Source organism: Falco punctatus, assembly GCF_963210335.1.
Source record: "Falco punctatus genome assembly, chromosome: 3".
Taxonomy (NCBI): domain Eukaryota; kingdom Metazoa; phylum Chordata; class Aves; order Falconiformes; family Falconidae; genus Falco; species Falco punctatus.
In genome coordinates this window covers 11,085,017-11,111,849 of record NC_137582.1, presented here as the reverse complement: position 1 = coordinate 11,111,849, position 26,833 = coordinate 11,085,017, and the positions used below count along the sequence as shown (strand labels likewise).

At 45.3% G+C, this 26,833-nt stretch overlaps 1 protein-coding gene across 2 annotated transcripts in view; it reads left to right on the top strand.

The window, feature by feature from the left end:
• The first annotated feature begins 2,156 nt into the window (after positions 1-2,156).
• The window catches only part of BASP1 (brain abundant membrane attached signal protein 1), a 51,898-nt gene continuing 27,221 nt past the window's right edge, over positions 2,157-26,833 (top strand). The window contains exon 1 of one of the 2 annotated variants that reach the window (XM_080377793.1): positions 2,157-2,324. The gene's annotated coding sequence lies outside the window, so the exon portion shown is untranslated. Of the gene's footprint in view, positions 2,325-8,220; positions 8,351-26,833 lie in introns of those variants that run through there. The other variant, XM_080377791.1, reaches the window with a different exon arrangement.

The following is a 26,833-nucleotide window of genomic DNA, read 5'->3' as shown; positions in this document are numbered from 1 at the left end:
GGAGGCACCGCGGGAAGCCCCCCCCCCCCGAGAGCCGAGACGTGTCAGGGCGCTCCCCCGCCCCGCCCTTTTCTTTATTTCCTCGATTACCCAATGTAACGGTAAACGCCGCTTGCCTCACCCTGCGCTGCAGCCGCCCCCCAGCAGCCCGTTACCGTCAACGGGGCGATGTCGCGGGTGCGGGGGGGTGGGTGGGGGGTGGTACCGCCTGCCCTCCCTCCCCCAGCTGCGGCAGGGCGCAGCCAGCCCCGCACCGTGCCGGAGAAGGGCTGGGATGCTGCATTTGGGCAGGTGTGGCACTGCGCCCCGCAGCTGCAGAGCGAGGGTTAAACCACAGGTGAAAAAAATGGGGATACGGAGCAGAATTAAGGAAAACCAAAAAAAAAACCCACCCAAACCCCAAAACAAAGCAAGCAAACAAACAAAAACCCCACAAGAGGAAAAAGGCGGAAGCGAAGGCTGGCACGTGGAGGTTTGCACGAAAATATGGGGGATTGTCCCTGCAGTCGCCCGGGGAACCCGCCGTGCCCGTGCTCCCTCCTTCCCTCCCTCCAAGCCCGGGACTTTTGTGTGACCGTGGGGGAACATCGATGGCTCCCGCCGCGCTGCCCGCCCGTCCCTGAGCCCCGCGCGTCCCCCGGCGGCTCGGGCCGACTGCCCACCGCGGCCACAGGCTGAACGGTGCGGTGCGGGAAACACATAAACCCCAAATGCATTTTATTGCCCGAAAGTTTTCCAACGTGGGAATGCATGGGAAGCGGGACTCCTCGCGTCGCACATCGTTCCGCGCACCACGTCCCTGCAGCGAGACCCCCTCGCCGCCGCCGCGCCCGCTCTCTCTCCACGTGCCCTGCGCCCTTTTCGCCCCGTCTCCATCGAAAATGCAGACCGGAATTATCCTTCATCACGGGCCAGCCACGCGTCTCTCACTCGGTCCTTGCCCCCGAATGAATGGGAAATAGCCTTCATTGTCCCTGCTGAAAGATGGTGCTGCCGGCTTTTGCAGCCGTGGCGTAGCCGCACGGCTCCCCGCCGCGCCCCCGAGCCGGCGCGCCCCCGAGGTGATGCCGCCACCGCGGTTCGCTCCCAGCGAGCCCGTTTCACCGGCCTCCACCGGCCGCGGGGCCACCTGGTAGGTCACCCGGCTCGGGCACCCGCGCCCGGCCGCCCAGCAGCCCCTGCCCGGCCACCGCTCGGGGAGCAGAGGGCGCCCCAGCTCCGCGCATCAGCCGCCGCCGCTGCCGGGCTCCGCAGCGCGGAGCGACGAGTGGGGCGCGCCCGGCCCCGCCGCAGCCGGGCTTCGCTGGCGGCAGGGTTGGAAGAAGAGGGAGGTGGGAAGGTGCGGGCAGTGCCCTTAGCTGTGGCGGCCCCAGGGACGCTTGTGAACAGGGGGGAGCACTGGAGGGATACCAGACCTGCAGCCCCAGCGATGTTCAGGCCAGCTCTTCAGCTGCAGGAGCGCCCGGGAGAGATCCGTTCTCCTGAGAAATGGGTTGCCTTCCTCTATTTTTTTGCCTTTTGTTTTTAACGGGCAGACCCTCTCCTTAAGCGTGCCAAAAGCATAAACGCCTGGGATTTTTCAATCTCTTGCGCCCGTGCCGCCCCGCTCCGGCGGGGAAGCGGCTCCCGCGTTCCTCGAAAGGGCCGCACGCGTCGGCGGCATCCCGGCGTGCCCGCTCCCGCCGCCGCGCCGCTCCCCAGCTCCTCCGGGGCCGGACCCGCCGCCGCCCCGCGGGACACAGCCCGGAGGCTGCGGAGCGCCCGCACCTCGGCGTGCGGCTCCGTGCCGTCCCGCTCTCCTCGGGGCAGGGCGGCTGGCTTCTCCCTTCCCGCTCCCCGTCCTCTCCTCGCCGGGGTCCTCCCTGAGATATCTTTTTTTGGGGGGTGGGTGGTGGTGGGGGGTAAGGTTGCAAGGTGCGTTTGCGGACCTCGGAGCGAGTCCTCCCGCAGCGTGCAAGGCTAATATTTAAAACCTTGGGTCCGTGCGCCCCCTAAGCGCGGACGCCGCGCAGCGCATCCCCTGCCTGAAAGCCCGGAAAATAAATAAATAAGTGCGTGTGGCTTTTGAACTGCCCACAGACTGTCACAGAGATGGGGGGAGGGAGGGAAAGAGGGAGGGGGAGAGAGTGAGAAATGCAGAGGCAGCAGTCGCGGTAGCGGCGGCATTGCTCCAGCAGGCACTAGTCACTCCAGTCCCGGCGAGCGAGCAGGGGAGAGCCACAGCACTCGGACCAAGCCGAGCGGGCTCTGGGCTACCTGGGACTCCCGTTGTGACATCCCTGCACACAAACACACAGAGAGGGAGAGAGGAAGAACATAAAAAGGTAAGAAGCGGTGTATCTCACTTATGCCATTTACACAGCAGACCCCGAGAGCTTTGTAATTTTTATCATTCTCCCCCTCCCCGTGGTGTCTCGGGTGCGGGGAAAGGAGATGGGCGTTTGAATCGGGCAGGGTGGGGAAGGCAGAGCGGGCGGGGAGCCGCCTGCCCCGGCACGGCTGGGAGGATCGCTGCGGGGAGCTCGGTTCCTCGAGGGCAGCGCGCCCAGGAGCGGGCTCCAGGCACAGGACGGACCGATGGCTACTCCCTGAAATTTAAATGCCCGATAAAGCCTTCCTGGGGAAGGGGGTGGTGGGGTGGTGTAGTGGTGGGTGTGGTGGGAGTAATAGGGGTTTATGCCCAATTTCTTTTCGGCGCCTTCAATCTGTTTCCAAAGGGAGGCTCATGTGAAAAAAAAAATAAAAATCCCCAAACCCCTCCACGAAGCGCTCGGAGAAGAGAACGCGCGACGCTGGGAAGATGGCAGGGCGCTGGGCGGGGGTCCGGTCCGGTGGTGGTGCAGGGGGCGCCGGGGGGGCAGGCGGCTTGCGCGATGGCTCGGCGGGGCGGGCGCCCCGGTGCCGCGCTGCGGGGGGCGGCGGGCGGCGCGGGGGAGCGCAGCCCGCGGTGGCGGCGGGGCGCGGGGCGGCGCGTGCCCATTGTGGCTGGCGACAATGCGATTGTTCTCGGTGGGGCAGCGGGGAGCGGCGCTGCCGCCGCGGTCACGCGTGCGCGTGGGCGCGACGGCGATTTCAGTCCCTGCGCCCGTGCGGGGCGGCGCGGGGGGCTCCGGCTGCCGCGTCCCGCCGGGGCAGGGGCTACGGACCGGCCGTCGAGAAAGGCGGGGACCGCCGGCGCTGCCCCGCTCTCGGCGTCCCGATGCGGCTGTTCATGAATATTCATCGAATGCCGCCCCCCGTTTCCCACGGACCCCTCCCTTTTGCCCCCCGTTTTCCGATCCCCCCTCCGCCCAAGCAAACCTGCCGCCTCTTTCTCCCCCCGACCCCCCTCGCCGTATCGCCTCTCCCCACGCACACGCGCGTCTTCCAAACGCGGCTCCCGCAAGGAGCTTTCCCCGCGGCTCAGCTGGGCGCGGCGGCATGTGCGAGGGGACGGACGGACGGACGGACAAAGGGACGGGCGGGCGGGCGGACACGCAGGACACCCCCCCCCCCCCCCCCGCCGCGGTGCCCCGGGCTGGGTGAAGCCCCGCAGCCGCTGCCCGCGCCTTTGTCTCTGCCCGGCGCATGCGCGGAGGCGGGGGCGGGGCCGGCGCCGGTGGCGGAACAAAGGCGCCGCGCTGCGCCCCCCGGGCTGGTGCCCCCCCTCGGTTTTGCCGGGGCTGCGCCCGGCCCCGGGGGGTACGGGGGGGTGTCCCTGCTGCGCGCCGACACCCCTCGGTCTACGCGCTGAGCTTGGCTGAGCGCTGGTACCTGCTGCCGTGCGCCGTGGGGGAGCGGAGCCGCGCCCCCCCCCACATCTCGCCGAGACAAAATCTGGCTTCTCCGGAGGGGAAGGGGAGGCGGTGCTGCCCGGCCCCCCGCCCGCGGCAGATTGCGGGCTGCGGGGGCGAGGGGCTGCGGGGTGCCCCCGGAGCGCCCCCGTCCCGTGCTCCGCTCCCCCCTTCCCCCTCCGCGAAACCGCCTTCGGTGGGTGGCGGTGCAGAAAAGGGGGAGCGGGGGGTCCCCTTTACAGCAGCGCCGGTACGGGCGGGTCCGCTTGGGGGTCCTTTCGGTCAGAGGGGGCGCGGGGGGTGCCCTGCGCGTGCCGCACTGGGTCCCCCGGGAAGCCGCCAGGGCGCGGGACTGTGCGTGCTGCCGGGCTGCGCCTGCGGGGGGGCACCCGCACTCTGCGGGCCCGGGCGGCCCTGGAGCATCCCCCTCTGCCGAGGGGAAGCAATCCTTCAAGGGGAAGATTTATTTTTTTTTTTTGTGTGTGTGTGTTAGTGCGACATCTTGAAATCTCTTTTGTTCGATTTGTTGCATCTCGATGCTGGCACCGGTGCTTGCTCCTCCTCCGCCCCTTTTCCTTCCCAGCAGATGCTCTTGTCCAAAATTAGGATATATGTTTCTCTTTAGGGCAAGCATGCTTAAGCCTGTTAGAAATGGATAATTTTGTAAGCTAATGACTGTTAGTTTCGGATCAGAGACAACTGGTGTATTTGTTAAGCTGGCGTTAAAGATGACAAAAGAATACTGCAAGCCGGCTCCTAAACAGAAGATGGCAGTGGGTTTTATTGCTTCCCCTCTGGGGTGATGAGCGTTGGCTGGAAGACACGCACCCCAGGGCCCCTCATATGGGGATTTACTTGGTAGTTCCAGTGTTTTCAATTAAGGAGCCTTCTGAAGAAGTGCTGCCATCAGAGCCCTAAAATCTGTCTCGGTGTCCCCTCTCTGCTTGCTAGATGCTTGCCAGGCACCACCTAGACCAGTGGCCAGGCTTCAAATGCCACGGGTTTTTCTCCAGTGTAGCTGTTCTCCCCGTTATGCACGGGAGCAGTGAGAGCGTGGGGTGGGAGTGCCACACCAGGGGATGATGCGGCATCTGCTGCTGTCTCCAGTGGAGATACCTTGACCCACACAATCCTTTTGTATTCAGGCTGTTTCTCAGCGTTTTGTGCAGACCCTCCAAGCTTTACGGGCAGGGGAAAAAAGGAAGAAGCAAGGACATGGCCAAAGGTTTTTGCATGCTGCCTGTACTTGTCTCACTGAACTTCATATGAGGGAGAAGCTTTGCTTTGTGATCTTCCTATCTACTGGACTGTGGGCAGTAAATATTTTCCTTTTGTCTGGCTGTTATAGTTTCACTGGAGAGCACCAACTCTGGCCTGTGGACGGAATAAACCCAGAGCCTTCGGAAATTCATGGTGGCTCTGTCTCTTCTTGTATGCTTCATGTATGAAATAGCTGATTGTGTAATTCAGGGAAATTTTATGTAGCTGCCAAAAAGCAATCATGCAGCAGCTTTTTCTGTTGATACGAACCTCTGAGCATATCATATCATGTTAAAATAAAATCAACATTAAAAGATAAAACTGGTAAAATTACTGTTGTAGTTATTGCATGAGGCAATGATCAGGTGCTTTTTTTTTTTTTTGCTTTTTTCCCCCCCTTTTTTTTTCCACGTTTCTTTGCATTTGAAATGCAACGCCCACTGAAGCAACCTGGTGATAAAAGATTCATTTATTTCAGCAAGTGGCATACCGTTGGAGCATACAATTTCCCTGAGATTATAAAGTCTGTACACGCCATAATTTCAGAGCCATCTCTAGAGCTATCTATAGTTCTTAAGTATTTGTGTGTTTTGATCTTTCAATGTTAAGTCTCCAGATTAAATTTGTATTTTCCAAGTGAAGCTTCTTGTGTTTGTGGTGCATTCCACTGGCAGCTTTGCCTCATGCAGTGAACCATGAATTCCTTCAGCAGACCCTCCTGTGTACGTGAAAGCTTTCTTCAGAATAATGCTAAAGCAGCCCCTGGTGCAGGCATCCACCTATGCCCCGATGGGATACACTGAGGGACAGAAGCTGGTTGCGGGGCAGAAACAGGCCTTCTTGTGAGATCTTGGTAGAGTGTCGTGCAGCTACATTTTTAGGCATTCAGCTACCGTTGAGCTACTAATTATTTGGAAACTTGCTGTTGGAAGCTGGTTTTGCACTAATTTTGAAGGCAAGAATTTCAGAATATTTTTTTCTTTTTTTTTTTTTTTTTTTTTTTAATCCATCTGCAAGAAGATGCTACATTTGTACTTACACATTTGTGCGCAAATCCCAGGTCTTGATTTAGGTCTGTAGGTGTAAATGTAGTGTCCTTGGGTGCACTGTAAATTTAATGGTTAAAATCTGAGTTCTTCAAGTAAGAAAACTGGATGCTCTTCAAATACAGCGAAGAGTTATCAACCAATATTCAAGGCTGACCTTCATTCCTACGAGGATCGTAAAGGCAGACCATTCTGAAGTACTGTACAGATGCATTCAGACAGCTTCATGACTGAAGAAAGAGAACTTACAAGGGGCTTGGGTTGCTGCTTCTGTTTCTATCAGGAATGACAAGAATGAGGTAACAACTAGAGAAATCAAAGAAATTCCTGAACACATTAGAGACTTGAAAATAGAAACCATATGCAGCATAATAGAGGTTTCATGCATTAGTAGGAAATGCTTTCAAGATTAAAAAAATCACAGGGGGAAGGAGGGAGGGGAAACACCTCGTGCAGAATGGAGAGGACTTTAAAGTTTTCCTTACAGCATCTTGTATCTCACCGCTTTTTTTTAAAAGCATGACGCCAGCTAAGCTGCTTACTTCAAGATGGAGAAACTCAGTTAGTATAAAAATGTAGCTGTTGGTTATTTGATATGAAAATTCTAAGTTTAGAATAGAAACTGATTGATAGCAACATGATTCCTCAAACATGAAAGATTCCTGACTTGCCAGAATCTGAAAAAAAAGCCTTTGACTTTCTTCAGCACACCAATAAATGTAAAGAGATACTGATTTGTAACACATGTGGAATGGTCAAGTTTTGCCTGGGAGCAAGATGTGTAGTAATTCCCTCTTAAGTATGGTTAATGGAATTTAACTCTGAGGAAACAGTTTTATTAATAAAAACCTTCTGTCTTAGGATATAAATCAGAGGCTGATCTCATTTGATGTGTTTGGTATTGTGTCCTGCAGAATAGGAATTAAGTACACTGTATATATATATGCACTTGATCTGACTTTTTGGGTATAGACTGCCAAGTACCTCATCAGTTCTGTAGTGTTGGGAAAGCCACATGCTTTTTAGTCACATGTTGCATAGTTTAGACTTTAGCCTGGTAAGTAGGGCCACATATGATCATGGTCTGCTGATCCAGGGATTATTATTATTTCTTTTACCCTGTAGGAATTTGAATGTCTTTTCAAAAGACTTAATTGTATGCACACTGCCCTAGCAGTTGTCCATAGCAGCATGCACTCGGTGCTTAATGCGAACTGTAGGGTTGGTGGTGGGAGCTTCATTTTGATGAAAGCCTTGCTGTCCTTACAAAGGTTACAACACTGAATGTGTAATAAGATTGGGCCTTAACCATCTACCTTTTGCTACTTAGATGTTACTGGATGTTTGCTAGTGGTGTCACGGTGGTGGTTGTAGTACCGAAGCATCGGCATGAAGAGGATGTGAATGCAGCATTGAAACATAACCTTTTACTCCAGGCAAAAGCCTAGTAACTATAATGGTAAAGCTTCCCATATAGGATTAATTTGAATGATGGAAATTTATGCCATCATGACTTTACATGACAAATGCAAGCCACTTCTGTACAAGTAGTAAAATCAGGGGGCTTCTGGCCACCACCTGTTTCAATAGTCCTTAAATACTCAATGGGATATAGAGCATAACCTCTGCCAAAGGACAGAGCCTTGTTTTAGTTTGTGAATTTATTTTCTGCTATTACTCTTTTCCTTATGTGATTGGTTGGTGAGGGAGAGGCTCATATTCAAAATTACAGCTTGATGTTAATAACTATTTTAGGATGAAGTAGAAGATGGTCACATAGCAGGATGCTGGAGATGTGCATCTGCTTGACAAATCTAAGATGACAGTCAGCTATGGAGAAGAAGCAAAGTTAGACAAAGCAAAGAATGGATCAACAATAATAGAACTGATACTTGGCTTTCTCATCTACCTCAGAAAAGCACACAAAAAGCAAGCGCAGAGCAGAATGTAGAAAACAGTGAAAACCCAGTTGCAAACATGTGATCAACATGAGAGAGTGAAACCCTTTGGTACATCTGTTTGTCCAAGATAGACTGCAGCCTGAGAATTGCTACATCAGCTTCCTGTAATCGTCCTTCCCCAAAGCAGTGAAGCGTGTCATTCGGGGAGTAAGAAAACACCACCCCCCCCCCCCCAAAACTTGATGGTATAAAACTAGGAGTCTGGGAAAGGATAGGGTGAAACCTGTCGCCCCTAGATGTGGTGCTCGGATGATTTTGGTATTCCCCATTCATACGCGGTTTCCTGTTGCTTGTATTTTAGCCACCACTGGTAAGTGCATGGTTGACTTCTGCTACTAATTGTGCTGAGCTGGTGGGAGGAAGCAAACTCAGTGAGCTCTGAGGTGGTGAAAACAGCTTTTCCGGGTTTCTTGCCGTCACTGCAAAAGCTGAGGCGAATGGGGAAGGTGTGCTAGCTGCTCTAACCAACAGGTTTCTGAACCAGATGGGCTGAAAGAGCGGGGCTCTTTCTCCTGCAGCAGCATCGCTCAGCTGTGTGTGTGTGAACCCTGCACCTGCCTGTGCTGTACAGCCAGTGCTGGCAATGGCTGGTCTCACTGAAGAGTGGGTGACAGCTGCCTGTTGACTATCACTTTCCTTTTCAGATCTACAAGCCCTGTGAAGCAAGGCAGGCAATAGCTCCTCAGAGTGTAAAAATGAAAATCTGCCCAGATTTTCCAGACTTTTCCATTCCATACTTTTCTTGAAATGGAGGAGAGTGTACTCATGATTTGTAACTTCATTTCACTAGACGCTTTCACTAGGAGCTTGTGAGGTCTCTGTAGTGAACCTGAGTGCTCAGGATAGCCCCTGAGCCTATAATTCAAATGCCTAAACTAGCAGACTAAAGCAAACGTGGAAATGTGAAAACTTTCCTTGTTTGCAGTCCATACATATTCTGTATAATGCCAGCATTCATGGCTAAGAGCATCCTGATGCCTCTAGAAAGCTGCGTCTGGGATGTGAGCTGACTAAGAGCTGCCACGTGCACTGAAATGCGGTCGCTCACCTGAGTGTGCTCTTCTCCTATGCATGTAAAATCGAGTAAAAGCATCAACGGAGATAAAGAACACTAGTATTACAGTATTTTTTAATAAGCACTAGAATAATTATTAGGTCACTGAAAGTTCAGCTGTCATCCTCTTCTGTGGATGAGTCAGTGACTGAGAGATCCATGAACAAATCATTGGTGGTGATGGCAGGAGGAATGTGGCACTCCTTATGGTGTCTCTCGTTCCTGATTGCCAATACGCTGTACTGGCAATCCACTACGGCACGGTGCCTTGAAAGTGACCTTCAGTGCTGAGGTAGTGTCCGTTACCAAGGGTTCGATCTATACTGCAAATCACCTGCAGGTGTTTTTTTTAAACATCTCTTGAAACTATGCTGTCACCCAGGCATTATGGAGCAAAGGAAGCGTATCAGTCAGCAAATGACACATATAAAGGATCCCCCTTGCTTGAAACAGGATAAATATTGTGTCTTTAAATACCTGCCATCTCTGTTCTAACTTGGAGTGGATATATGGAGAAAGGTGTTGAGGGAAACGAACTGGCTTTGCATGTTCTCCTACAGCCATTGACCATGTGAGGCAAAAAAACCCCATCTGACTGCCTCACCACCTAAAACACAGAAGTGACAGGGAACAAAGGAAGTTCTGCACTGACAAATTTATGGTTCAGAAAAAAAGTCTGTCCAGGAGTTTGCTGTGAAACAATGACAGTAAATTTGCAGTCTGAGAATAGAAGTATTTATCTCAGCAGCAGCTTTTATTTCCTTTCTACTTAAAAAATGAAGTTCCTTGGCACATTTTTCTCCTGGGTAAAGAAGCCATTCAGTATGCTTCTTGATAGAAACTTTGTATTCTAACATGTTGGGATATACCTTATTATCTCTGTGCATATTTGTAAACGTGTCACAGTAAAAAAAATAATTAAAAAATTAGGTGTCTTCAAGCTACTTACTCATTTTTCAGCAAGCTTTGGCTTTGTATCCTTCCTTGCCATGTTCCTGTAGATCATTTATCCGTATTTCAGTTCAGTTGCCACAGTGGTTATACTGCATTTCCCTTGGTCACCCTTTCTAGAAGGGCATTTAGTAGTCTGTATGTTCAGCTGTGGACTAACCCAACCTACTTCAGAGAACACCTTGTTAATTATGCAGTAACATGCAATATGTGCATTAGCACATAGCCAGAATGTACCCAGAACACAGTAAGCTCTATGCCATAAGCTGAAGTGTGTGCTGTCATTCCTGTGTAATAAACGGAGATAAGAGAACGGAGCCACTTCCTGCAAAACTTTAATTCTAAACCCTAAAACTAATGCTACCAGACCCCAACTGTTTCCATGGATATGGCTCCCAAATCTAGGTGTTCACTGCAGTGAGATCATACCAACATGAGAACCTGATCTTAAACAAAGTTTTATGCAAATCCTGTAACAATATGGAAATCTTGGAGCTCTGCCAGCCAAAAGCATTCAACACTTTTAACTTCTTATCACTTGAAGAAATATTAGTGTGATTTCTCCTTCTGTTGAGTGAAAAGGAATAGAATTTTTTCCTTTTTACATGCTGTTTCAGTTTCAAGCAGCACTGGCTCTTGACTAAATGAAAAAAACCCCAACCAACAAACCCAACCCAAACCAACCCTTTATGTGATAGCTTGCACTGTCAGTCTTACTTTCAAGAAGAACTAGATTTGTTTGATTCCTGTAGGACATTAAACAAATTACTGGAACATCATAATTAAACTACATCAGTGAGTTGCAAAACCTTCCAAAACACACTTTTAGGGGAAACATTTGTTATTGTAATAGACAAAGCTTGTCTGTCAAGCTGTGGCTTTGCTGGTCTGCGTATTGCATAAAGGCCAGTAGCTGTCACAGTCTTACTGGCCTGAGTTTCTTTCATAGAGAAACCCTTCTTTGGATCCACTTCTAATTGCCTGAGATTTTCATTGTGTCAAAATAAAGCATAACATCTATAAATGATGGAGACAACAACATGATTGCTGTGCAAATTCATTATGAATGCCATCAAGATGAGGGCCATGTTCAGGCCAAATGAGTTCATGATGGCAAATGTATATGCCTTTTTTCTGAAGTACAAGCTTGTAGCTACAGAGCGAAGAGACAAAATAGCCTTTGGTCGCTGTGGAGGGTCTCCGAGCAGGGGGCCGGAGAACTGGACTGGATTGATTTAGGTCATCTCCTGTACATTGAACTCCAAAAGAAGACCAAAAAACTGAAAGGACATTATTTTCATTAGAATTACAAATAGTCATCTCAGTTAATTAACTCCTTTAAACAGACAAAACCTCGAGCAATGAGAGAACCAAAATAATAGATAAAAGATTTATTCACAGCCTGATCTCTGCCTATGTGCCCTTGCAAGTTTTGAATACTAATGTTGGTTTCAAGTATGCATGGTTTTCTGCACTGGAGCACATTTCCACAGTCCTCCCTGGTCCCAGACTTTCTTCCCAACACTTTTGGGGTCTGGCTGGCTGTCTGCTACATGCTCCTCACAGAATTTTTGCAGTTTTGTTCCTGAGCTGCAGGTTCCCAGTTTACGTCTCTTGCCTGTCTCACCCTTCTGTCTCTAGAAACCTTCTCTCCTCTGAGCAGCCTCAGGGTCTCCTCTAGGGAAGGAGCTCCTCTGGCTGCTTGGTCTTCTTAAAACAAGCAAAATAATTGGGACTGGCCACAGGAGCCTTCTGTGCTGTCTTGCAAACGAGGGGATGGGTCACCGTCCATGGGGCATGCACGATCTGACGTGCCAGTCCTTGTGTACTGCGCTAACGATGCTTGTTGGTTCCCTGCACTGGAAAGGAGACCAAATAGCTAACTTAATTATTACAAATGCCCTGTTTTATCTTAATTAATCTAGCCATATGATTCTGGTTCCTTGATCTAATTAGCTAGGGAGATAGTTAAATATATCTTCATGTATCTAGGCACATTTAGCTATTTGTGGTTAAATCTGCTCACGGTTCCTAAGAGACTGTATTTCAAAGTTATAGAGTCACAGCCGGGAATACCTTCCAGCTGCCCTTTATCTGAAATAAAAAATACAAAGACTTCATCTTAATGAATATGGTAGAATTTTTTTTTATGCTGGCAATACACCTCATAACTAATAATCACATTAAAGCCTTTCATGGAAACAAGGAAGCATCTTTCTCTGTTCTGCTGGTAAAGGCTAGCAAGTAACTGTGTGGTACACAAGAAATGGGATTTCTACTGTGTGAGTAGATAAACATATCTTCAGACTGTATGTGGAAAATATTTTCCCTTTGCTCTGTAACAGATGGAAGATGGTCAGTAGCCTGAGTTAAAATAATTTGAATAATTTGAAATTAATAAACCACAGTAAAAATTTTTTGTCCATGGAAACATTTCTATTAAAGATGGTACTTGGTAGCCATAAAGAATATGTGAATAGAAATTTCATAAAGAAGATTTTGTTGACCAGAAGGAGAGAACAAGAATAACAGAGGTCCCTAGTTGTGCTAAGAATTTGCAACCAAAACAGAATAAATTGCCTTTTAACTGCCCTGTAATGGGCATCTAAGTATTTCCTTTCATATACTATGCATTGAACGTTTAAAGATATTACTTGCATGGGTCATATGCCACATAAAAGAGAGATACTGTTCAAGTGGATGCACATGTAAATAGTAAGAGTGATCAAACAGGACCTATGAAAGGGGAAAATGAACACATTGGGTTTGTGCAGTGTAAGGAAGGGAACAATTATTTTCAAAGAGCTAAGAAAATAGCCAGCAAGCTATCACTTAAATGTAACTCACTCTGCCCTGGGGCAAGACGAGGGACTATCTAGACTTCTCCTGAGGTACCTTCCAGTACCTTCCAGCCCTGCAGTTTGGGGGATCAGGTACATGAAGAACCTTCAAAGTGAGCTTGTTCTTGAGTGCAGAAAAATTGGTAGGGTTGAAACAAAATCATTCCCAAATGTACTAATTTATTGGCAGTATATCTGAGCTCTGTTAAAATAGAGAACAAAAGATAAACTCTTTGCTAAGATGCTTTATGGACATGGCATATGCTAGAAAAAAAATAACATACAAATAAGACTTTTCTAGAGCTGGCAAAAGGAGATTTAATTTATTAATGCTGAACAGCACAAGTGGTTAAACAGATTTCTCATAGCATTTTTGACAGAATTCCTGAGATGTGCTGTAGGTTTGAGGCTATTCTTGAAATTTGGGCTGATGTGCAAGAAGGGGGGTAAAGCTTATATAAATGATTGAAGCTTTTCAGTTCCTAAATTTTATTTCAGAACAGTAATGTGTAGTCATGTGGATATGTTTGAGAATTTTACTCTGTAAGCCCAGGGTGAAGTTTTGTGACTGGATCTGAGGACAGCTGTGTAACTCTGATTGATGTGACACCAGGATGTCTTTTGTTAATCTATAGGCTGCAGGGACTGGGTTTGCTGGGTTGTTCAACAGATGAGTGGAGAATCTAACTGTGTAACAAAGGCTATACGCACGTTTTCAACACATGGTTGCTCAAACTTAACGGCATAATAACAATAGCTTTGAAGGTTAAGCCTGATATAAATTAGCCTCATTTCTAAAGAAATCTTTGGTCTGTATTCATAAATGGGTTTGAATAGATTTAATGTGTAGCTGAACAAGTATCTGTGTGCAATCTATCTTTTGTGTGCAGGTGGGCAGCTGCCTCTGAAGTTCCTGGTTCAATACCAGGGGCTATCCGTGCTGTGGCTACTTTGGAGTACGTGTTTGAAATCAGTCAAGCTTTTTGTACCTGAGGGCAACCTGAGATTTTTTACTTTCCATATGCGCTTACTGGAAATGGTGCTGTGCTCTTAAGAAACACTTACAGGATTTGCATGTATGTATCTGTGTAATGAACCAGATTCTTGGCTAGCGGCTTGTATCTTGGTGTTATCAAAGGTAAGGAAATGCTCACCTTCGTTTAGCTGCTGTTAGGTCATTCAGCAACGTATGGATTTCAAGCCATGCACAGCAGTGTGTTGGCATTTTTTAAAGTGAACCTTTCAGTGAGGGAGGCACATTTGGGAGCAGAGCTAGAGCTGTGGGCTTGATTCTGGTTTTATTTCTGTTGTTGATCAGTGAGTATTTACTTTGAATGTAATTGAGTTGTACCAGTAAAGTCAGAGCTGTGGGCCGCTAGAATTCCACAGTAATTTGGATGGTTGGGTAGGCTGCACTGATTGAGTCTGATGCTCTTATGTGATATAACAGTGATTGTGTTTGCAATCGTAATATGTAAGCATTTACCAAAACATTAAATCCTGGTGTTCTGTCATCTGCTTGCTTTTCTTCCTGTCTTCCTCCTTGGTTCCTTTGAGAAACCGATGGTAGGTTAATTTGGATAGTGCTGATGTTGAAGGTGAATTTCCTACTGTCTGAAGAGGAAGAAGGATTATTTTTCTAATCTGTAGAAGGTAAGGGTGTGCAGCAGTGCAGTTTTCATGTTGAGTAGCTAGGTCAGAAAATATATGCCTTAGGTTAGGATTATTTTAGTCAGAGACAAAATCCCTGGCATTAGGTCTTAGCAATATTAATAAGCTCATATAAACTGGCACAAAGGGCTGCTTAATAATCTGTAGAGCAGCGATTTTTTTTCCAGTACATGGACCTGTACACGAGAACCAGACCAAGTAATTACAGCAGTGAGAGAGGGGAGTGTGTCCTAGATATATTAGGCTATGCAAGTGCATACTGCTGTGTATACAATAGGATAGGTGTAGTATATAATATAATATAATATATATGTAGTATATAATATAATAGGATAGGTGGGGAGTGTTATACTGGTGTATGCCCAGGCAGTGCCCTCTTCTCTGCAGTAGATCTCTGTGTGGGAGCTATTGAATGAGGATGGTGGGTTAGGGTGGCCATGGGATTTTCACTTGCTTGTCTTGGGTTTGAGTCAACATCCTGTGTCAGAGCTGCCTTCAGCTGTGCTTTGGTGGTGCACCTGATTTCGGTAAAACTGTTCGCAAGTGATCCAGCTGAGCCTGCTTCATCAGCCGTCTTACAGAGCTCTTCAGTATGAACGATAGGTAAGCGAGGTGAAGTGCTAAAAATGACCATGCTGGAACTTCATTCAAGGGTTGATATGCCCCAGAGAATAGCTTTTATCCTCAAGTTGCCATCTGCATGCAGATGTTTACACTCGGAGCTGGGCTGATTTGTCATAGAGAAATAGAGGACCTGTATAAACCAGATACAGCTGGCATAATTAGTCTGCTTCTGCAAAACCCTTTTCTACTTGACAGGCCAATGAAAATAAATGTGAACTTTAAAATCAACGCTCAGGTTTGTATTTCAGGATCAGAGTATGCTTTTGAGACTACTGTCTGCAACAGTAGGATAGTAAAAACATGTCCATTTTCTGCTATAAGGCAACTAGCCACTTAATATAGTTCATGGAGTTTTGAGGTATAAGACCTAAAGCGTGCAACGGCATACAAAGCCTATGGACTAATGAGTGTTAATTAAAGGCCTATATTGCATGCCTATTGGTAAAGCACCCTGAGGATGTGCAGCAATAAGAAAACCCTGTTGCAAAAGCTATAATGTGAATTATTTGAAATTTGAATATATTTTAGTAGATTTTATAGCTTCCTGTATAGTACCACATCCTTTGCATTTCTTTCACCCAATGGGAAGTGTAATACCGATAGGGGGAAAATTTAAATAAAATCCTATCAGCAGTTTCTAGTCACGTGAAAGGTACTTTTGATTTTATAATTTTTATTTTCTTTTACTTTTTAAAAATGATTGCCATAAAAAGGTTTGAGATTTGGCCATGACAATGGAGCTGGCTGGGAATCTTTCAATGGAATGTCTTCTACTGGAAAATGTTTGAGTTCTTGCAGATGAAATTCTGTAGGAATAATCATACAGGGTTTTTTTCTAGCTGAAAAGAAAAGGACAGACTTACCCATTCTCAGCTAGTGAATCATTTAATGTGTAAAAAAACCATGTGGGCAGCCAAGATTCAAATTTTTGCTCTTGCAGATTCCAGCTGGAGTATTAGAATTGTCTCCTATAAAACAAGTAACATATTCAGCAGACTATTGTGCAGGTTTGGTTGGGTCAGTCTGAGCCCCTGCTGATGGAGCAGGCTCCTCCATGCTATATGAACCACCAACTGGCAAGAGAATATCTCCGGTCAGAGCACTTACTGAGGTGTTGGAAGCTGAGGCTCAGGTCTGAACTGGACAGAAAAGAGTTGGAACAGGCTCTTTTATAGATAAAGTGATTCTCTTTAAGTAAAGGGTTCAAACCTGTGATTGGGTTTTTGCCTGTCTGACTAAGAAAACTGATATAAAAATGCCATAAATGCCAATCTTTTGGGAGGCTGGATAGCTTTTTACCATGTAGTTCTAGTATAAAGGCAGCGTCTTTGTTTGGATTCACAAATTAAATTTCTACCCCTTCTAACTTTTTGCGGTATTTATTTGTAGAAGTTTCTGGGAGGATGTTCAAATCCCCAACTGCCCGTTTAGTGCCTGGCATGAATCTTAACCACAGAGCTGGGCCCGCGACTTTACATTACAGGCAAATTACATAGCATGGAAATTTTAAATGTACATTACAATGTGTGGAATTTTTTTCCTTATTTGAGAGCTAATCCCATTGATGGTGTTAGATACTTCCACCTCAAGGGTGCAGGTAGGACAGCTGACCTGAAACAGCAGCTCCTTAGGGTGGGCTGCCTCATGCTCTCTGTTGTTTGCTTTGTTTTTTCTAGCTGGGCTCCTTTTCTTCCAGCTCAGTGAGCTGAATCACCTTGCCCAGGGCTCAGCTAAGAGCCAGACCAGCTGCAAGGGAAGGGGAGTGGGCAGTGGGCCCATCCCACTTGAAACAGCAAGCTATTTAATTTGGCTTAGCTGTATCACTTAAATATACCTTCATTTCAAGATTTTAATGATTTTCAATGTTATTCCTTTAAGTATGTTTTTCACCTAAAGCCACATTCGTATGACTGTCTTATGACTAGAACATGGAAACATCACGTTGCGGAACTGAAAAAAAAATTATTGCACAAACTTTTGTAGATTAAAACCAATAGTGAAGTCTTTGAATAAAATGCTTTTTGGTTTAAAATCTATAAATTAATTACCTCAGTGCCAAAGGGCTAAATCTGCCCAAAGATCACCGTATGCCTCAACTGAAAAGGGAGTTCCAGTGTGGGAAATCAGAAGTGAATTAACTCAGACTGTGACCTCTAATGACCATCTACATCTCTTACATCCATATCTGTTTTGCATAAATGAAGACCACCTCAAATCTTGAGCTTCTTTTTTTTTTTTTCTTTTTAATTTGTTTTGATTCCTGGAAAAGTAAGCAATAACCCTTATGCTTTATGATTAAATCCTTTTGTTTACATCTGAATGGAGATTGATGTGTAAAACTCAGGTGTGAGTAAAGTGGTATGGCAAGTCAAGGGATGCCTCAGACCATCTGACACTTCTGTGCCTTGGGCAGGAGCCAGACCTCTCAAGGAGATATTGTGATCCTGGCACTGCAAGACAGCTGCAGACGGCTCACTAAATTCTTACTTTAATGTTGTCTTTTGATTTGAATATTAAAAATAGTGAGTAGGTTGTTAGGATAAAACTGTTATATTGGACTTCAAACTTGGGTTCATACTTCCAAGTGTTTCTTAATGTTCATTTAATGCTGACTGGGGGGATTTCCCATCAGTTTTAATCAAGGGCACTACATTTTAATTCCCGATACATATTTATGATCTCTTCAAAGGAGTTTTTTTGTTTTGTTGTTGGGTTTTTTGTTTGTTTTGGGTTTTGTGTTTTTGTTTTTGTTTTTTTAATATAAGAGTCACTTACAGTTTTCTTCAAAAGATAAAGGGTATTTTAGCTTAACTGTTTCATCTGTAATTCCTGATTCCCACTACAAAAGAGGTCATTCAGACTACAGGTTGTACTACTTGATAGAATTAGATCAGGAAAGCAACAATCAAAGTGTGTTGCACATAACACATTGCTACACAGCTGCCGGTTTAAGAAATTGTTTATATTGTAAACAGGAACTTAGCACTTTTTATGAAATGTCTTATCCTGTAGGTAGCTGCTCAGCATAACTTATGAATATGTATAGTTTTCTCACTTAGTGTACTTACAAGATGGCTATAAAACTGAGCTTCATTTTGTACTGGTTTTTCATATTTATGTCTAGTATGTCAACCATTTGGCTGCAGGAAAATGGTACCACTTGCTCGGGGGAGGGGAAGTTGGGACTCTGTTAGCCAAATGCGAGGCAGTCTTGTCAGGATAGTGAGGTAAGTGCTCTGTTCTTGTGTAAAGCTCTATTTTATGAGGTGAGCCCAGCTATCATATGGTCTTTTCATATAGGAACTCATTGGGTGCTTTCTGCCTACTGAAACTCCTTGTGAAGTCTTTTCTACCATGTCCTGAGGCAATGCAGTAAAAGGAAAGGACTACTGAGGGGATTTTTGAGAAACCAACTACGAGTAAATTTCTTCTCAGATTATATCTGGAAGTGGAGAACGGTTGGACCAGTCCTAATCCATGAGATCTACAGCTGTAGATCCACAACTTTCTGCTCATTCATATTGCAATTGTAAGAGTGGGAATTTGTCTATAGTGCATAGCTGTAAAAGTGGCAGGAGTTTGCTCTGCTCCTATAGCCACCATAGCCACACTCACGAGAAAGCTCTGTGGGAGCTAATTTAATCCTTCTCAGAATGATTAGCCATCTCTCATAGAATTTCACATGTATTTTACCATACTGCTTCCACTAACGTGGACACCAGTACGTTATACTGCCATTGTGCCCCATAGTTCTGCATTCCAGCTGAGTGTTCTGGTACTAGTTGCAGTGTTGCATTGCCTGGAATAGTATTTGTGTTCCATTCTTTTCAATCAAATTAAACTACATAAAAGTAACATTTTAAAAAAATCGGTGTTAAATTTGCCAGTTTTACCTTTCATTATAAGGCTTTTTTGTGCACATAGCTCTTCAGAAATGCTTGTAAAATCTAACAGTCCCTCTTAACTTCAACTGTATAATTACAAAGTTGCAACATGAGAGATGATGGTAATGATGAAGATCCCACTACCTTATATTTGCATGCTTCTACGTATCAATGGCACTATAAACACTGAATCTGTCATACGTCCGTCATTCCTTCTGCACAGACAGTCAGCATAAATGCCACTTACAGCAAACCAGTGTTCCATCTGTTGCAGGGAACCGGACACCAACCCCTGTTTTCTAGTGGTTTTGCTTCTGTAAAACAAACTCACATCGAATGAAGGAATTTAACCTCATGAAAAATGTTGTTTAACTTTTACTCAGATAACAAGTATAAGGCTAAGCATATCACCCCTGATATAAATGCCCCAAACCATCAAGAACAGGCTGAAAAAAAGCATTTTGTGATTTGGAGTGAAGTTGTGATCTCATGAAGCTTTCTGGCCCAGCCACCCCAGGGTGATGCCGTGTGCTGCCTTCGTGGTGCAGCTACCCAGCGTGGGGGGCGTGAGGGGCTATGCCTGAGGGCTTACCTGCTGTCCCTGCCAGGCCAGCTGCATGATGGCACTGCTGCATTGAAAGCTGCTTCCTTCTCTTCTGCCTGTGAACGTTGTGGTGTGTCTACACGGCTTGGTGTTGCTGTGATGCCTCTGTGATGCGCTACTAGTTCTGAGTTAGCTCGAGGCATGTGCTGAAGTTGCATGGCAGCGTGGAGCTCAGCGCCCTGCAGCAACCGTGCCAGCAGCAATGTGAATACACAAATAGACTACACTGTGCTTTGGGGTAGCCACACGACTACCAGCACCTGGCATAGCTGTCGTGAAGCGAGGCAGCATGCATCTGTGCCGCTGATGGTCTTATACCGACCTGAGCCCAATGAGGCGTTGGAGCGCTCCAGCTTCGCACCTAATGCAGGTCTGATTGAAATTCCATTCATTAAAAAGACTTTAGTGCCTATAAAGGCCACTGCCTCTGAGAGGAAGAAACGTGACTCCTTGAGAACAACTTGAGACGAGGAAGAAACTATATACCTTCTGAGCTGAAACTCAAATTCTAATAATACTTAATCACTGCAGAAATCTAATCTGAATATTAACAGCCCCCTGTGCTCTTTTGCAAGGACAAACATTTCTTTCTAAATCTCAACAAAGCGAGCTTCTAATGTGGGTCAAATGGAAATCCTGTTTATTAAAAAGCTGCTAAAAACAACTAGATTTTTAATTTCAATGGAAGAGGCTTCTCTGTGACCCTTGAAGGCATGCCAGTGGACTCTTCCAGCACATGCCTCAGTAAACAACAAATGAATCACTGAGGTGCTCTAACAAGGATTGATGTGTCCACCCAATTAGAGGGATATAAAGAGCTCTCCCTTGAAATTCTGGGTTCATTTGGGTTGCTCTGCTATTTCCGCAATCTAGCACTGAACCATTGCTTCAGGGGTATTGTTGGCTTGTGTGCGTTGTCCTAGCTAACAAGTAAAAATTTTGTGTAAATATTGCTCCTATGAAGTACTTAAAATAAAAAAAAAACCCTCTGATTATCAAAGTCAAATAAGTCACTAGTGTCTAAGCTAAGAGCAAGATCTCCAGACTTAGCACGGCTACAAGCGTGATTGATAAGAGTCTTTAAACAACTGTTTTTCAGGGGCTTGCAATTTCGCAGTTTTACATGGGTTTCATTTTCTCACGCCTAGAACACTTGCAGTTTCGGGAGGTGAGAAGGTGTAGCTTATCTTGTATGGTGAGATTAATGCAGCTGGTCAGATGGAGCAATGCATGGAAAATTCATTAGTATTTTGAAACTGGTTCCTGTTTCTCATGGAACAGTGTTTATATTTGCTATTTCAACTGTACATGTAACTTGCAGTGCTTCAGAAAGAATTTTCACGTCATCTTGAAAGAAAATTAAAAATTAGACCATTTTCTCACTATACAGAGTATTTCTATTCCCAGACAAATAGTCCAATTGTTTGCATAGAACAACACATAAAATAGCCAAAAGGACATCATGCAGATCAACAATAAAGCAAAGATCAGAGTATGTTTTGTTTTTTTTAAGCAGCTGCTGCCTCAACAACAGTGGAGCACTTCAAGACTCCAGAGGTTATCTTGCAGGTACTATTTAAGGATTCACACTGACAAAGTCTGATGGCAATTTGAAATTCCCTTGCCGTGCTTCCAGGAAAACTGTATCATGTTATTATGTCTTAAGATAGTTAGATACTGGCACCTGAAATTGCGTTTCCTAGACCACAAATGAAACCCCAGCTTTTTTTAGCAAATTGCCTAGGCCAAGCAATAAATCATTGCCAAACTGCTGATTAAGATATTCAGCTAACTGTTAGAGAGGATGCTGTAACTCCTCCGTTCTTGTTGTTTCTTTCTATCCCTCAGTGTGACCTGGGTCTTCATAGGGGATTGTAACCTGGCTGTGTTTAGCAGCTATTTGAATTCAAATACAATTATGTGCCTGGGTTATATAGTATTTTGAAGCCTTAGCTCATTGTGTGTGAAGGTCCTTACAACAAAAGGCTAGTTGTGCTCTGAAAACACATCATTATTACGTAAGAGAAGATTTTGCTCTGCTCTGTAGGTTTTATAAAAATTGAAAACATAGTGTTGCAGTTCTCACTGAGTAGCTTAAGAAACAAACAAATGCCAACATTAAAAGCCTTGACATCTACCATGGGTGGAAGAAGCCAGGCTCCTCAGTGCTCCTAATCATCCACTGAAGAAAATTAGCTGACTTTACTTGGACATGGGTATCGTACCTCAGATACGATAGAGATGAAAACTGAGGATTTCTTGGAAGCAAAGTAAAAATTAGAAGTGTGCGTTAGAAGCAGGTACTACCTTTCCTCTTTGTAAGGCCGGAATACTAATATACCGTGTGTTCTGTGAAGCCGTGCATGATATTTCAAAAAGTTGTAGATAATGAAGATTGATTTAAGCCAAGCTTACTGGAGGTGGTAACTTCAAACTTAGGGCTGTGCTGTCTTTTAAGCTAGGCAACCTTCCTAGCTAGTCTTTTGCCAATTCCTGATTTTTCATACCCAACAAGACTATTTTTATTAATAGATTGGTTGGGACAATATGATCTCTTATTTCCACTGTTTATGTAGTCGAGTCACTGACCCACTGTGGAAATTCAGTAGCAGGCAGCTGTGATACGGAGTGTATGTGCCTTATGTCACTGGCCTTTGTGTCCATAAACTTAAAAGCTGCTGCCTGGCCATGACTCTGCTTGCCAAATCTGTCTGCTTGCCAAGTCCTTGAGGACATAAAAGAATTGACGTGTTTTCTTAAAATCGAGGCTTTTTTTTTGGTGACGTTTTCCCATTAGAGTGGAAAAAAAGAAAACAAGCAGCACAGTAAAAATATTCTGGAATGACTTCAAAAAATATCCCACTACAGTAGTGAGTGAGACCTCTGTATTTAAAATAACCTTAATAGAGTTAAATACTAGAGTGAATGGAAAAACAGATGCACCCTGTGCTTGTATTTAATCCATTGCTGTCTGCCAATACGTGTGGGGTTTTTGTAGTACTGGAGACAGTTTCACCTCTGCTTCTCTTGGGCAACTGCTCCAGGGCTGGACCAACATAATGGACTTCATTAGCTCAAATAATGGGAAAGGAAAAAAAAACATGTATGAGGAAGAACTGGTAGAAAGAAGTCTGGCTGTACAAAACTCCTTGATTTTAACTCCTGTTCCGTGCCAGACCTAATCTAGCTGCCTCCAAGCCCTCCTGAATCTTGACCCAATCTTCGCCAGCCCTTTGGGAGGCAGCATGCAGGCGCAGACCCTTGCTCTTGCTCTCTGGAGACTGGAGCAAAGACCAAAAGCTGTTTGTATGAATTAAGGATTGCCTTGCTGCCTTGAACATGCTCCTTCCACTTTTATCTTCATCATACCTCAAATCTAAATGAGGTAGCAAAGATAGTTTCCAGCTGGGGTCTCTTAACTCAGTACGTAATGTCTCCCAGTCCCTGACTGCCAGGGTGATTTTCCCCTGTCTGGCACTTCTGCATTCCTGCTCTGAGGATGTTACCCTTGCAGTTTGGCATGATTGCCCCATCCCTTGTCACAGCAGCGGCCTCTTTCAAAGCCGTTGACTTAATGTGAGGAGCCCACTCTAGTTCATTATTGGCACAGACACCTCTGCCATTAGGAGTCCCTCTTGCGAGGTTTCCTCATCGTTTTCCTAAACCTTCATCTCTTTGGATCTCATGGCTTTTCTTGCAGTCAGTTCCCATCCCAGTTCTACTTCTTTTGCTCCCACATGGTGCGAGTTAGTCCCAGACCCCTGCTTGACCATGGGCTCCCCTTTGCGCTCAGCTCCTCTCCTTTTCCCCTCTCCCTCTGTTCGCTCCTGTCCGGGCACGCTTAGGTGAGAGCCTGCCTGGTGTTGCCAGAGCTCACGGGAAATATACTTCCAACAGACACAGAAAAACTTGCCAAAACCTTGCGCCAGGGCACAGGATAGTTTATTTTGGCAGGCTGTCTGCCCCACAGTCTTCCAGCTGGCAATGATTCTTTTGTGTACTTGTAGTATCTCCAAAAATACTGGTCCTTCCTTACTCTAGGTTTATTTTATATCTTCACTTACATATCCTAAATTCTATTGCATTGGTTTTTCCATTGAGGGGTATAGGAGTGAATGGAGCCTGGTAGGCATGCACCAAGGGCCATAACAAGTGTAGCCCATCCTTGAGCAAGATGTTCATGGACCATTAGCCACTTCTTCAGTTGTGCCGAGTTGAAATTCTCTCATGGGTTAAGAAACTCTATGAGATAGTTCACTGCCACCCCCAGACACTGGATGTTTCGGAAATGAATACCTCAAAGCAGAAGTCTCACCCCCTGGTTTACCTCCTTTGCTGGAGAAAATAATTAAGTTTTACTGGCAAACGCTTTCATTTAAATAGTTTTACAGAGTTTCCTATGTACTTTGTATGTTGGCAGTAGTGGATAACTGAGGTATACAGAATTAAAAGAACTTACATAACAGAGATTCGCATGCCTGTCGGGAGACCTGAATTTGCTCAATCCTGTTCTGCTGCATGAAGCTCTGTAGTTTTTACCTTGCAAATACAGATGAGAACATAGAAAGTGTGACAGGCCAGTCATCTCTTGGCAACTTGTACATCTGTTACGAACCTTTCCCGCTGTCATTTCTTAGGACATATTTCACTCTTAAATGAGCATTTCCAGCTATCGCTTTTGCGTCTTGGCTTTTGGGATACATTCTTAGAAATGACTGACTTCACCCATATCAGGGACTCCTAATTCTTTTCCTTATCATTCATGATCACCTCACTGCTGCCACTGTCAGTGTTGAGTAATATAATGAGTTTTCTTGCAGACACTTCAGACCACTCACTGTAAACAGCTTCTATTTGCATCTGTTTGACTCTTTTAAGGATTTCCTATTCTGATCTGTTGGTGCACAGGAACAAAAGATTAAAAAAATAGAGCTGTCTGAATAATGTTCTTTTTCATCATCATGGCATGGCTGATTCTTCCAAAATAATACGGATTAAGAAGTATTGTCCACATCACTATTGTATTTTTTTATTTTATTTTTATTTACTGAAGATACAATGAAGTGGAATCACTCAGAATTGCAAACTTCTTTTAAACTATGTCACAGCTACTGAGATGAGTATCTCTGGGATGGTCTTCCGTGCTGCCTCTCTCATTTGCTGGTTCCTTACCAGAATACTGGTTAAGACAATTCTCTTGCTGAGTGCTAGTTTTACTAGGTTGAGTGCAGACTACCTGCTGTTTATACTTGCATCCTCATTACCATCTATGCAAACTTCATTTTTTGACACAGTACTCAGAGGATGCCAATTGTTTGCTTGAGAAACTCTGAAGATATTTATCAAATAATGCTGTGGCACTGATGTCCTTGCATGTAAAACACCTTCTTTCTCCTAGTGCAGGTGGGCTAGAATAACTTACTGCATTTCTTACAATAAATGCAGGATGGAAGTCATAAGGTTGACTCTGTGAGGTGTTAGTTTTCTTTCTCTTTCAGATTGTTGTGCTGAGTCTCCGTTGCTGCAATGAGAGTCCATTGCATTACTGGGAGAAAGCACTGCTTATGCTGAACGCACCAGAATGCATAATTCAGATGGGCAGGAGGCCTTGTTCAAGTTATGCCAGGGATCAGTGTGTAAAATTTAAGGAGTAATTTTAATGAAGAACAGAGGAAATGGATCTGGCATTTTTATTGTGTACAGTAAACACCGTAACTGTTTTTAATAATGACTAGTGTCTCTACGATAGAGTGGCAGTTTAAGTTCTCTTGAATTTGGAGGATTTCTTTTTCTAAATATATTTTGTATTTCACAAAACTAATATCTTGGGAGTGTTGAGTTTTGAGGATACTCACAGTTTATGATTTGTTCCCTATTGTTAGTTTTCAGACTACCTTTCTGGCATTGGAATCCAATTCACGGAGGTGATTTCCATCTCTCCTTCAGGAAGACGTAGCAGTAGCACTCCTTTCTCTTAGCATGCCTGGGGCAATCCCACAACAAATTATTTTCCAGCTTTGTACTTCACTTTGACAGGGTTCGTCACAATATCGAAATGGTTGTATTCGTTCAGAATTTCTGTCTTTATCCCTTTGCAATGGCCAGCATGCTAGAAGGAAGCTTAGGTTTCTCTGGAACCTCAGGACTTCTCAGCAACAAGGCTTGTTTTCTGTCATATAGGGACTCTTCAATTCAGAGTCTTTTAAAGTCAATAGAGCAAGCTAAATCCAGATGAAATAGGGCCAGTTTCTGACAATGTTTAGTTGTTTCACAGAATGAACACAGCTTGAAGAGGCAGTCCTGGTCCCCCAGGTCATTCATTCTTACAGAATCTGATGTTAAAATTGAGGAGTGAACCAGTTTGCATTTAGGTCTGGAAGCAACAGAGTACATGCATGCCTTCTGAATCCTCTTGTTCTCCTTGCTTAGGCGTGTACCAGGCATGTCTCACACTACCCTGGTATGCAGGTGGAATCTCATGTTGAGAGATAAAATTTTGATAATCTCCTACTCTTTTTACTTTTGGCTTCAGAACTGTTACTTGCAGGGTGATGGCAAACATTTCTGTGCAGCCTTCAGGAAGCCTTTCCTGGTTCTGATTGAAATTCCAGTGGTGCCTGTGCAGCTGCTTGTGTGGAGCAGCCAATTGCCTTTTCTGCTGTTAATTCGTTTGGAGCCTGCAATCATCCCAGATTTGAGGACTCTAGCAGTGCAGCCTGATAGCTAGCCTGAGATGTATAAATAAGTTCTGCTGCAGTACTTCAAAGGTATTACAACACCAAGGTTAATGATGACCCGGTGACCTACCAAACTCTTATTTTGTTAGACTGCTCAGAGCTGATACGGTTTTTTAGATAAAAATTAGATTATTTGTAAATTTGCTTTAAAAAAACTTAATACGCATGAAATACCAACCTGTTTGGTTAACGTGTGAAGTGATTTAAAAACCTGTAAGTTCTTTACTGTGCCTTTTTCTGTCTCTCGCTACGTTGCATAAACCCTGTCACTCTGGTTTTCTTCCACTTTTCAGCTAGCTTGTGTCTATATTCAGCTCTGTATTTGAAAACTTGTGAACTTACAGTAGTTTCACTTCCTGCACAATTTCTGCCATCCCAAGCTGGCGTGCACTACACACACCTGCTCTGCCCACACCGTGGTGTGAAAC